The sequence below is a fragment of the Temnothorax longispinosus genome, chromosome 2 (genome assembly GCF_030848805.1).
Source record: "Temnothorax longispinosus isolate EJ_2023e chromosome 2, Tlon_JGU_v1, whole genome shotgun sequence".
Classification (NCBI taxonomy): domain Eukaryota; kingdom Metazoa; phylum Arthropoda; class Insecta; order Hymenoptera; family Formicidae; genus Temnothorax; species Temnothorax longispinosus.
Window position 1 is genome coordinate 19,608,802 of NC_092359.1, and position 14,138 is coordinate 19,622,939.

Sequence of the window (14,138 nt, forward strand, 5' to 3'; positions counted from 1 at the left end):
TCTAAGCAGACCGATGCGTGATCCCACGGATCAATAAAGTGCATATAAAAAGCTTACGAGCCAGCGAGCTTTCTTGCGATCCGTGAGCTTTCTTTTACGAGCGGATTGGTTGGCTTTATTAACCTGTCAGTTCCTGTTGTTATTCATAAGGTTCTCGGAATTTATATTTCAGGATCTAACGTTGACATCTGATGAATTTAGATGACAGATTAATCTTGGAATAATTTAGATAACGCTCACACGCTGGAGTACGCACATATATGTGTATTTAGCTTTAATACATATTCATTTATAATTATAAATATTTGTGACATTATCTTGAATTGGTTCGTGCCCGTTTTTTTCGCCCGAATCGAAATCTTTTCTCAATTCTTCGAGCGCGCAAATATGCGCTCGTATAGGTACGCGAAGGCGGGAGAGGCGTTTTGCTAGGTTTATGATTCCGTGCCTAAATTTACGCACGGCAAGCTCTAGAGCGTGTGCGCGCAGCCTTACGGGATCCTCTGTATGTATATCCGGGATTCTGAAATGCTGCGCGGTCGCGCTTACGTAGGTCGTAGATTGAACGAGAGCCAGAGACTTTTCGGCTATTCTCTCTAAAGTATACACGGAGGGTGCGAAAATGTCTAATGGCATTCGTGGAAGCGCTTTCCAGAATTATATGACGAGATCCAATTGCGCGTAGAAACTTGTGCGTAGATCCGGCCAATGTCTTCAACTCATCAACCCCGTTTAGAATTTATTTTAATCTGAGAAATCTTTCTCTACTTGAACATAATTATTGCAATCGAAATGTAGATATGACGAGTTATTTCTGCTCTAATAAGTATTATATTTTACGCATCATAGTTTAATTTTATTATTTATATGGTGACTTGGATGAATTCTGGTTTCCTTAAATCAATGGCAGAACATCTTAAAGTAGCGCTATTGTTCATTTATGGCCAGTTACACGCCGCGTGTCCTGATTCCACGCTAATCCATTACGTCGCTGTCGAATGAATCAGGGCAGATGCATCACTGTCTCGGCGATTCTCGGCGATTAGTCAGTATTACCGGTTTCAAGCGTGTCGAGTCCTCAATCCGAAAGAACGAGGCCCGTTTACGCGGCACAAAACAGCGGAAGGATCGCAAATCGCGCAAAGGCGGCTTCGACAGGAGCTTTGAAGAGTGCGCGCTTGAATAGAATGTAATTGCAGCGACGACGCGCGGGGGGGACCAACGAACGGATCCACCATAAACGTCGCGCAGAGTCTCTCTCTCTCTTTTTTCGTTCTGTCATTTGTTGGTGCTTCGTGCAGTGGTACCTTGCCATCTGGTCGCAGCCAGATTCTGCCAAAAGCACGGACGACTGTGAGTCACCCCGCGCGCGGTCCGGTTAGGTTTCTGGCAGTCGGATTTATCCGAGTCGGGTAAGGAGTTTCGCGTACACCAAGTATATGGCCAAGTTAAGAAAATCTTGGAAAAAATGTTAAATTTAAATTTAATTATTTTGACTATAAAATCAGTCTTTCTCGAGAAAATCAAAGGATGCATTGTATTGAATGTTTCTATTACTCGCGGAGTCACGCACTTTCTGTAAAAGAAATACGTTACAGATACACCCAGATTACACCCTTTCATCGTCGATCTCGCGTCGCGCTTGAATTGCAACGCGAGCCCCCAACTCCCGCGAGAACGGCTCGTTCCCGATATTCGTTCCGTCTTTCCTTTTGCCGTTACATAAAATGACATCAGGAAACTCCTCCGTACCTTCTATCCATGTATTATGCATTGCCCGCCGAGAGTCCTTTGCAACTAATAGCTAATCCCGGACGTACGGAGGTGCCTTTCCATTCGAACGGGCGTCGTGACGAGGAACTGTATCCTGTATCTTCCACGATTTAATCTGGGCGGTGAATCTTTCCGCGCGAACAGTCGCTTTCGATCTACGCGGGCATGCAAAGTGGTCGGCTGGCCGGCCGGCCGGCTGTTTTTTTTTCTTTTTCGCAATACGAGCTCGAATCCGCCGCGCGATCGCTCGCGGCAACAAACGTTTAAAATAACTATAAGTTACGGAGAGCGGTTTGTGAGAAATCTTCGCGGCATTTCTTCGGCTGTAACGCGACCAAAAGAGCAAGTCCTCCGAGGAAATCCGTCTTTGAGAGTGCGATTAAAGTATTGATTCTAGGTTGCGAATAATTGAACGACGGGAATAAGGTAAAATTGCTCTATAATCATTATCAATTTACGCTTGAATTATACGATAATATCTATAACAGGAACCTGGTTTTAAGTTCTTAAACTTTATATTCAAGAAACTTTTATAATTCAAGATGAAAATTTGACTAAATAAATAAACCCGATAATGATTTCTGATACCTATTTTGCTTTTGTATAATTTGTTATCAATCAATGGTTTAAGAAATTGATTTGTTAATAATAATCGCCTATTTAAAAAAATTTCGAAGAACGTTTTTTTTATTTGCTGACACGCGTATAAATTGTACCCACACTTTTTCATCAAGACTATCACTCCGGATACTTTGAAACACAATATGTAATGTGTTACTTATATGCATGTACGCTGAAACTTCTTGGTACACACGCTGAATTCCGTTACTTTGCACGACACTCATGTAAAATGGACCAAGAGACAGTCGTGTCAAGCGATGACAGAAATTGGACCTGGTCCTGTTTCGCTCGGTGCCGGAAATAGAACATCTAGTCCCTAGAATTCCGGCTGCTGATTGCGCGATGGAATTACAGAGAAAACACTCGCGTTTGCACTCGTGTAATCCGCGATCCAGAGCCGTTGCGATTTTATTGTAACTTGTTAAGTGTTAAAGAACATGCGACTCTAGCTGTAACAAACCTTTCAGCTCCGAAATATCAGGTGATTCTATTTTTCAGACAAGCGCACCTCTGTTAGAAAAAAAAGAAGAAGTTGCGATATTTACCACGTGTCACGCCTCTGTTTCCGAATATGGTCTGTAATACGATTGTTTTTCGTAAGCACCTGTTCCGGCAGAATTAAAGCGATGCGAGCACGCTAGACCGTCACACTACCATAGCCTCCACGGTTGAGTCAACGCGAAACACTTCCGTTTGACGAGGACCACTCCGTCGGCCGAAATGCATGCGTGCTGATTCACCCTGTACCGCTCTCCGCGTAGATATCCCCTCCCTACGGGTTGCAGCTCACGAAAATATACCGGGTGTGCGCAGAAAATTTCGAAGATCCTTACGTAATCCGAGAGAGAGACCGGGTAGAGGATTATTTCGTTATAAGACGTGGCTTCACGTAACGGTGAAGAGTGACAGTTTAAGAGCAGATTAATCGAATACATGGAATATTAAAAAAAGTAACAATAATAAAATTATACTGAAACTCGAAGGAAATCGAGAGATCTGCCCGATTAAAAACACTCGTCTTTATTTGTGTCTTTCCGAACGTAGAGATTTGAAATCACATTTCGGAGAAGCGTCTAGTTTCGAATTGAGCAAGGATATATTTAGGCGGCTCAGAAACCGTAGAAAAATTGTAATGACGTTAATGCAGCTGATGCAGCTCCATCAATCCGATATGTCAGCACCGAATCTAATATAGATGACAGGTAATTTTAATGTATATAATACATGAGCCTTTAATGCAATTATTATTCGTAATGCAGTCGACAAATAATATTTATTACCTATTCTGTTATAATTTACTATAAATGTTACGATTGCTGGAGCGTAATATTTATCGCACTTATCAATGGCAGTATGTAATAGTACGACGTTGCTCGAACAAGATAATCATCGATAAATGATGAACCAATCTTTTATCAGGGTGCATATGTTTATCTTTTACCAGTCTATTGCTTACTTAAGATTATGTACTTACATTCTTCATGTTCTAGACCATATGTAGTAATTTAAGAAACACGCTCCTGTTATATATATCGTCAAATAGAAAAAGATTTCGCAGCGATATATCTATATTCTATAATATATTATTAACAATACGATACTAAATTTTTCAAAAAATTTATATTTAATAATTTATGAAATATTTAAATATTTAAATCATAAGATTCTCTTAAACACATCTTAAAATTATTATTAATTCTAGATAAATATAGAATGTCTACAAGATTTATTTTTGTGCGTAAAAGCAAATGCGATAAATAAATTAGGTAGTGACAGCAATACGAAGAATTTTCTTTCCTAAATTATCAAATCTTGAAACTGATGTCGCTCGCGCTATTTTCAGAAAAATAAACAGCGCAAAATTTCGATTTATCTCTTACATTATTCAGATCTGCATTGCGAAAGGATATGGACCACGTGGCTGGGCTGGCTTATGGCGCCAACATGTGCCGCGCGATGGTCTTTATAAAAAGATCACGCTGTTTCGCCAGCCTCGCAGCTCGAGCACGCAGCGAAATATTTCCAGAGGAATTCTAGCGCTCTCCGCGTTTACCTCACCACGGGAATTCTCGCGGCGTCATTAAGCCTCGATAAAATCAAGCTAACAGTCCGTTAATTGATAGGCACGGAACGTGAGGTAGGCGTAAATTTCTCATTAGCGCTCCACGCTTGTTACAGTACCGCGATCTACGATTTTCTGTGATGTTTAAACGTCGTGCAGGACGCGAGCTTGATAACTGCCCGTATGCACGTTCTAATAACAGCATAATCGCACGCGTGAGTCATAACGTCACAAGTCAGATGTAGCGTGCCAGGATGAGAAGCCGCGGCTTGGAAATCATTCTCGGTGACGGATTTCTTCCTATGCGAGTCTGACGGATGAAAGCGCGCATTAATAAAACTTTTCCTGTACCTTCGTTATCTCGCGTCACCATTCTTCTCTTCAGTTTGATGTAAATATTGTAAATTACCGTGAATTATAATGATAACTCGCGGTCTGTGACAAATGAATTAAAATAGATTAAAGCGGTTAAATATTAAGAAGAAAAGAACTTAGTTACTGAAAACGACGGAAATAATGGCGAACGTGAATTAGTTAAATGGCACGCGTTCCGTAGAAAGTGGTGACTCGTACGTAAACTTTATGTAGACGATAATTGTTCCGCGTAAAGTATTTGCTAATTTCAGCTTTGACCGCACGCTCACAGAAGACCGTATTTCTTTGGTCGAAGCGCTTCCGCCAACGATCTATGAGACCACAGTGTAAGGAAATGCGTTAATGGTGAAGAAAAGGAAGAACGAGAACTGCTTTCGGACTTTGCTTCTTGATATGATATTACTAGATATGATGAAACGAATAGAATAACTTTTCGAATTTTCAAATTAATTCTGCTAAATTTTTTACACGTTTATCGTCCTTTCTAACCTTTTGGTCGACACGTACTGAATATCGGATATTCGAAGCTGTAATTGTAATAAAAGTCAAAGATGAATATCTGAAATCCTAAAATGTTCTTTCAGTCGCCTACTTCCAATTACACAAATTCGTGCTCGCGATTATTTTGCCGCACGCGTCGCGTTCAAGGTCCGGATTTATAGTTATTATTTTTTCAAAATTTTATTTAACAAGAAATTAACTTTTCTTTTAACTTTTCTCTATATTTTCTCCAACGATAGCATAGACCGCGCGAGCAGCAAAGTCACGGAAGAAAATCCACCGTGTCACCCACTCACTTTCTCTGCCTTCGGCGTCTATTTGTGCATGTGCCGCATGTGCATTTCCCTCTTCCCGTCGAGAAATCATATTGTTGCTTCTCGCGCAAAAGATAAACGCGAAGGAATTTGGCGAAATGTGTCCGCCCGTGACGGACACGCTTTGGCACCATCTCTTAGGCCAGGAGAATATTTTTATCTCGCGCATTCCAGTAAAATTTATTAGCGCACTTGAGTATTTGTTAGCGAGGAGCGATATAACGTCTGGAGACGTTTATTAGCTGTCTAACTACGTTCTCTTTGTCTTGTTGTCGAAACGAAAATAGAGCAGGCGAGATCCATTTGTCACTACGTTCGAGAAATATATACGTGCTTCGTGGACGATTTACGAAATCGTAAAATTATTCCCTGCCGATTTCAAAAGTAACATGATATTGTAGTCAATGCGATTATAATCGCATAATCATAAAATCACATTATTCTTAATGACATTAATCGGTCTATCGGAAAAACGATCGCTTTCAACGCGGACTTTCACGCGGTTCGTTTGCTCGATGCGATTTAATCGCTGAAAAGTCGCGGCAGACGTGCTTCACTGGTAATTACGATGAGTTGCGCCGCACGCCATTTCGTCAGACGCATTCTGAACGGGGCTCGCGGTATATTAATGCTTCCGCGGCAAATTGCATGGAAAAAAAAAACACGCGGCCAGAGGAAGGAAAACAGTAAGAACTCTCAGTCCAGCTGGCAACGACGCGGCGACGAGCAGTATAATTTATCGAGCCCCGTTCGTTAAGTCGCCACTGGCCTTTTCGATTCTATATAGTGTTCTAAATATTATTTGATTTTCGAAAATAGACTATTTTCTATATTAGAGTAAAAATTTTAAATGTCTGAGAGAATATCTGAAAGAGAAATGTAATTAAAAAATAAAAAAGAAATAAATGCTGTTATATAATACTAGATATACAAAAAAGGATAAAGCAATCCACCTTAGCACAAATCATTTTTCTTATTAAAAAAATACGAGATATATTGAATCTCTTGTCTTGCATCATCATTTTTTCAATGGAATGCTATAGATTTAGTTGAGCAACTTCAATAAGGTGTATCATTTAATAGTATAGCTTTATCAAATATGTGTACGACGATAGCATCCTCGATTGATCACAATGTGTTATTGTGCTCGCGGCTACTATCGCACCGCTTCCTATGTCTTTTTCTTTTCTTTACTTGCACGACATATTGCACAAGACAATCGCGTGCTCCACTTTCCTGTACGAGAAAAGCGATCGGCGAAACCCGGCAGTATTTTGAATATGCATAAGGCCTATGAGCTAGAATTTCTTTTTTACGCTGAAAGTTACGGATGTTAAATTGTTCTCACTCGAGTCGAAGATCTAGATGCAATATAAGTGGTTAATTATTCGCAAATAAAATACACATATAACAGATCTGCTGTAAAGTACTACCATATATGTTATATACATTCGAATAATTTTTTCTTTTTTAAACATGACGTTGCGAAGCAGACTTGTTTGTAAATTCTCCGGTGGTTCTCGAAATGAGCCGCAACTTTCTGAGCGCATGCGGAAAGATAATCCTGCGGTGAGATATCGCAAGTATCGCAACATCCGCGCCAGATATGTGTCACGAGAATGACGGAAGCGCGCCGCGGCTTTATCGAGGGAAACTACGTGTATCTTTCGCTCGTAAAATATTCGGACTCTCTCTCTCTCTCTCTCTCTCTCTCTCTCTCTCTCTCTCTCTTCTTTCTCTCTTCTTTCTCAATGACACTTATAAACAGAACGAGTTAAGAAGCTACATCACGCCGAGTAGGGTCCCAAGCGATCTGAGATAATTCTTTTCGCGAATCACTTCTTCTGGCTGCGGGATACATCGCGATGCGTCGTTCATTCTCGTTAAGCCCTTCTATCAACCGGGGTCACGCGGGCTTCCTCGCGGTTTATTTTCGCGCCGATGACTCACGGCGAGTTCGTTACTCGCGAAACACCGCGTATTTTTTATGCAGCGGAGACGTCGCGCGAGACAGGCCATATCCCGTGCACTCGAATACATCGATTCATGCCAGATCAGCATTGTGTAGTAGAACAAAGAGAACATCGCCGCGAAAAACTTTCCTTCTCTTCTCGGGGTCGTCTCTTAATGAAAATGTCGGAATTCTCATCTCAATAGGCTAGTTGAATCGTCAATGATAAAATTGTAATTGTTATTTAAGTCAATATTTGTGCGATAACAAATTACAGTAAAATTAAATAGTCTCGAAAGTTCATTAAACTTTGTCAGTTTCGTTCGAAATAACACATCGTAAGATCTTATATGTACCTTCTTGGATGTGTTACTTTACCGCACACATCATCAACGAAGTTAACTCTCTAAGCAATAGTGTGCAATTTAATTAGCATCACAGTGCAATATTTCCCGTGTCTCTTATACGTCTATTCGAAGGCCATTGTATGCAATAGAATGCAATGAGTATTGTCTACAATGAGGGACCATTTTTAACGCATTGGTACGAATAGAACACAATAAAACGTTTGCAAAAGGCAACGATGCGCAAAAAATTAAAAATGCGAATACGACACTGAGAAAAAAAATTTGTCAATCCCAAGAAATATTTAGTCCGATACGTTCAACTAAACATTTTAGTTAGTTAACTAAACATTAGTTGAATTAATTAATTCTTGATTAAAGAAACGAAATAAATTGTTGAAACAACTAATATTTAGTTAACTAACTAAAATGTTTAGTTGAACGTATCGAACTAAATATTTCTTGGATTAACAATTTTTTTTCTCAGTGGAGGTATAACAATGTGAAAAATGCGAACGATCAGGCAGAAGACAGCGAACAAAAGTTTCGTTCGACATGAAATATTTTCGATGTAATAACTTTCTGCGAATATGAGCGTGTCCGCGCGCCAGTCGCGTGTCATTTCGCTGCGTATTAGATTCCTGTTCGCTTCTGGTTGTTCGGATCTCGTTATTATGCGTCTCGAAGTCTCCGACCTTTCTTTCCAGGGAAAATCGACCGCGCCAAATTAGACGGCGAATCTGCGGTCGAAGGAACACTCGGCGATTGCGTGACAACGTCCATACACGACCGCGTTGGCCCTCGTATCGCCTTATTGTATGTACACGCCTCGTATTTCGGTTGGTCGATTGTGGGAACGAACGCGCGCGCCGATGGCAACGCGTTCGCGCGCGTCGAGCGCACGACTGCGTCTACAATTATACAATTGTCGTGAAATTAACCCGGGCCGTTTCACGCGTTAATTATCGCGATCGCGCTCGAGCGCCGCGCCGGATGCGAGCGTGCGCGTGATGCGCGCGTCCCTTCGCGCGTATCCTCGCCGGCATCGCGCTGGAAATTCGACGCTCCCTCTGGGTCGACGGCCTTCCCCGCGTTCAGGTCCCGGGACAAAAGGATCTCTGTGTTCGGGAATTCTTGCCCACCCTACCCCGCCCCCGTCCCCCTCGCGTCCTTCGCTGCACCGTGCTGCCGAACACCGATGCCCGAGCTCTTTGACGTACGTCTCCCTGACGGGTTCCGGCGGCGGCGCGCGGCTCCTCGGCGACTCGCCGCGCCGAGAAGAAAATGAAAGTGCATCCGCGCGCGTCCATACGGCGCGGGAGCGATATTATTCGTCTCTTATCTGCTAATTATCGGGGGGAGACCGCCAATTTGTTTCGAGCGCGACGCTCGTCGTTAATCTCGATGCGACTTTTGTCCCCGTCAAATGTGATTGAAAGTCTTAGCGAGACTTCTCCGTCCCGCCCGCTTCTCATCGCCGGGGAACGTGCCTATTCGTAAACAGCACGTATTATTCGCGCTTACACGAGAGAATCATCAACCGTCCGCGTGAATAAAGCTAAATAAATAATAAGGATAATAAATAAATATATTTGCGCTGTTGAGGAAAAACGAAAAATAGCTGGGGGCAAATCAATGATCGATCGATCGATCGATCTCTTCGGAAGATCGCTGAAATATTATGATCGAAACGATAAAAGATCAAATTTCTCGAAGCAAAGAAATCTCTTCACTGATTCGAATGAGAAGCAGTATATCCGACGAATATCCGACACACCGCCGTGTTCGTGTCGTTCTAAATTTAAGACGAGACCAAAACATATCTCTTCCGGACGTGACGCGACGCGACGCGACGCGTTGATCAGAACCCGGAAAGGATTAAATCGTGTTCAGAAAACGACGAGCCGGCTCTTCTCGCGGCGGAATGCAAATACGCGGGATTCCAGCCGGCTGGCTTGGAAATAGCGACACGACGCTATTTCAAGGATTCCGTATGCGGACCGGCACGGTTTCCGATCGGTCACGTTCGGCGACGGTATCCCGGCGCGACGCGGGATCCTCGTAGGTATAGATATAGGTAGGCAAGAGACGAGAATTCTCTCGCAAAAGAGAGAAGCGCACGAGAGGCGAACCCGCGCGTGCATATATGCGATAGGACAGGACCGGACGATCGCCGTCCGTGTTGGCTTCGCCGAGAACGGGGCGCACGTTTTCAGCACGCGCAGTAACCGTAAGCGAATTTCACCGCGAGGTAAAGGGTCGCCGGCAAGGTCGGCACACGATGTGTGTGTGTGTATATATATATTGAAAATAAGTGTGTACAATATAAATGTATAGAATATATATACAATGATAAAATAACGCGCACGTATGACGACGCAATAGGTACAGCGAGTCTCGAGAGATTTCTTAGATTTTATCTTTGAATGCGTAAGAGGATTTTCTGAGACTCTGAGACCTTGCAGTATACTTTCTTCTTTACATTCTTCGAATACTTTCAATCGAACTTTTTCCTTCTTTCGGATAATTTTTAAAGAAACTTTAACAGGCTATCTCTTTCGATTTAAAATGATCGTCCTTCAGCTATTGAAGGTTTTGCAAAATTTATTGGAAAGAGAGTAAGTAAATCAGTTAAGAATTAAAGCAACGTCTTATTAACAAGATGCAAAACAGTTTCGTGGCCGGCTCTTTTACGTACAAACAAGTTCGTTAAATAAAACGAAGAAGAGAGTGAGAACGATGACGATGAATCAATTTTCGTTGCTCGCTAGACGTTCGGGGGACGATCGACGCCGAAAAACCGGGCTTACTCGCGTCGAATGGAGGAACGATCCCGGCGGGTCCAAGACGACCAGGGTAGATCGTTATTTGCGGCCGCCAGACGACCGTATGTAAATCACGTCCGCTGAAAGAAGTCTTCGAAGGCGATCCCTGATCGCATCGCGAAGAGAAGCCGTACGTGAGTAACTGGGACGGTGATAAAGGTGACTCGCTTTCAACGAGGTCGCCGCTCATGCACGCGGCGGCTTCGTGCGAGAGTTTCCGATCGATCGACCGTCGCGTCGGAGGAAGCGAAAGGACACTTAATTCAGGACACGAATTTCTTCGGCGTCGCGGATCCTCTCTGCTCGAGAAAGGTGCACCTTTTTTCCGCGCGACTCCTCGGAAAGCGCGACGCGCGCGGCCGGATGCATCTCGATTGCCTTCACGAAAATAAAACTTGAAAAACGCGTGGAAATACGCAATATAAAAATATTAGAGCCGATCGCGAATCGAGAAAAATTCCGCGATCGACCGCAATTCGGGCGCAACAACCCGATAATCGACATTCCACGATAAATCCCGGGATTTAAACGACTCGAGGATCGCGAGTGTCGCGTATAGAAGATATCTAGTTTCTCGGGAAAGACAAGTTACACCGGGTTACCGAGACATATTTTACTCAGCGAGATGAGATAATTAAACGGATCTGTAGGACTGGATCGGAGGACGATGATGCGGCGCAGCTCGACTGGGTCCGAACCGGAGCGATGCGCGCGTACCCAAGCAGCGTGGCAAACGATGCGCGACAAAATGCGAAGACGTTGAATCGATAATGAGGAAAAATTGACGATCACCGTGTCGTTCGTTACGGAAATCGATTTGTATACACGTACTTCCGGTGGTGTGTACCGAGGCATATTCCATGATTTGTTGTCCGTTGCGATTGGCGCCCCGTTCACGCCCGTTATTTCAAGTCCACGATCGCTATCTTAATTGCAGCGCATACGGAATAATATATTTACAATACTCCGCAGTGTACTGCGCAATTAAAAATTGAGATAGTATATCTCTTGCGTTAGGAACTCACGGTGCTTTAAAGTTGAACGCTCGCGTTCCGCGTAAGATTATTTTTAATCGATCTGGAGTCTCTTAGCGCGAAAGACATTATTGTCAATAATAAATAAGTGAAATATACGACCGTAAATAATATACAATCAAATTAAGGAAAACGCCGTTAAACGGCCAGGACTGGATCTTGCTTGCCTAATAATTATTCGCGTGAATTTTACGCGCAATTATTCTCAAACTTGGCAAACCACGCGCCGGACTTACTTTCGGACTTGAAACGCAATCTCAACTAAGGCTGATAATTTGCTTCGAAAGCTTCGATATTCGAACTTCGAAGCTTCGAGGATCTTAAACTTCGAAGCTGTCGGAGAGTAACGGCCCTAATCTCAATCGAAGCTAGAACAGCACAATCGCCTAATTAAATTGATAATTAATTTAATCACTAACGCAAATCGTTAGCGTATTAGAAAAGTTCGGGATACATGTATAGAATAAAATACAGGATATATATAAAATATATCCTGATATTCTTATCTTTCGACAGGATAGAGGCGTCTAACGGAATTTCCGAGCTGCGTTTCTCCACGAAATGTGTTTTCGTGTACAAGTACTCTGCACTGTTATAGCGCCATAAACAACCCGTGTACCATGCCGGGGCAGAAGAGAGAGAGAGAGAGCACTTGCTCTTGAGAGTTTCTACTCGTAATATCTCGCGCGCGCACTACCCGCGGCTAGTTTTTCATTCGCGCCCACTGTATTTACAAATAGTGCCATATTAATCACGCGGAATCCGCTTCGACAGCGTGTGTACGCGCACGAGCCAATACTTCGTCCCGCTACCTCCTGTCACGCGCTGAATTTCGCCGTTCGGGCGAATCTCTCGGGAATTCACTCGCGAGTAATTAACGAGACCTTGTCCTTTTATTTTATCGTAAGGTTTCGATAAACTTTTGCCGTCGTTATTGGCGGTAAAACCGGCATGAAATCGAAAACCAAAAACGCTGATAGTATTAATCAAAGTAAATAATCTTTTTGTTGAAACTTAAGATTAGGTTTCACCATATAATCCCTTATGCTCTCATTTTAATATTATTAATAACCGTAGTATTTTTAATTTATAGAGCAACTATGTATTAAAATGTTATAACAATCGATATCGGATACCGATATCGTGCAATAAACGTGCACGTGTTTTAAAGGGGATAAATACAAGTGGCGCATTATTGTGCAATTCAAATCGAAAGAACTGTATCCTCAGAACTGTGTGTGTGTGTAAATAACACTGACAAAACACTATCTTCGAGATTAAAGAGTACCTTCTGGCTTGTCATTCATTAAAGTGTCAGACGCGGCTGCTCGATTCTCCCTTCATGTGGGCATTTAACCCTTTAACTTTTATGGATGCGCACACACGCTCAATGAACGTCTAGATAGAATATGACGGACACTTTCGCATCCGTCCGTTAAAGCCACACAGTCCTTTCGTGTGTCGAGTATACGTTTTGTCAAAGTATTCGGCATTTAAAGGATTAATATAATTTTTCTAGCAGACACCGAGTAACACGCAATTTACATGTCAGCAATAGCTTCCTACTCAACAATGTAAACGCATCACAGCACATGTGTTGTGATGTTTGCTGGGAACGAATCGAACTCGAGCGCGAGTTAAACGAAGGTCGAAATATGGGCGTGACAAATTTCCTTCTCTCGAGAAGACACTCGAACTGCACCTTGCTCCCTTTTAGGCAAATCGCTCTCCGAAAACCCGACACCCTCGTCCTTGGGTGTATCGTGTCGGACACGCCGATTGGGTCGATAGTATTCGTCGGGCCCTACACCGCGTCTCGCCCGCCCCCGTCCCCCTCGCCGAGTGACACCACGAAGGATATTTCAAGGAGAAGTCGGTGGAGTGTCTCGCGAATTCGCGTCGACCTCGAGATGGGAAAGAGATCGCGCGGGGGGAGAGAAAGAGGAGAGGGACCCGCGGCATGCGAGCGGTCGCTGGAAGGGCGGAGGGCTCGTCGTTGTTGTCGGCAGCGGCAGCGGTGGCGGCGGCGGCGGCGGCGGAGGCGGCGGCGATGGCGGGGCACGAGGAAATCGATGCCGACGTCTGGGGCTATACGCGAGAGGAGGTTTCCGCGCGCGAGGGCTCGGCGCGGCTGCGAGAAACGGGAGCAGATAAGCGAAGAACCTTGCGAGGCGACCTCGCGTCTTTTTTTAAAAGGAGAGAAAGGGGTCAGATAGACCTGTATACATGTATAGGATGTACTCACACACTCGGCCTTCGGAGTAGCTCACAACGATCGCCGCCTCGTCGTCGTCTTCGTCGTCGTCGTGGCGGTCCTTTCTTGCGTATCGTCGCTGCT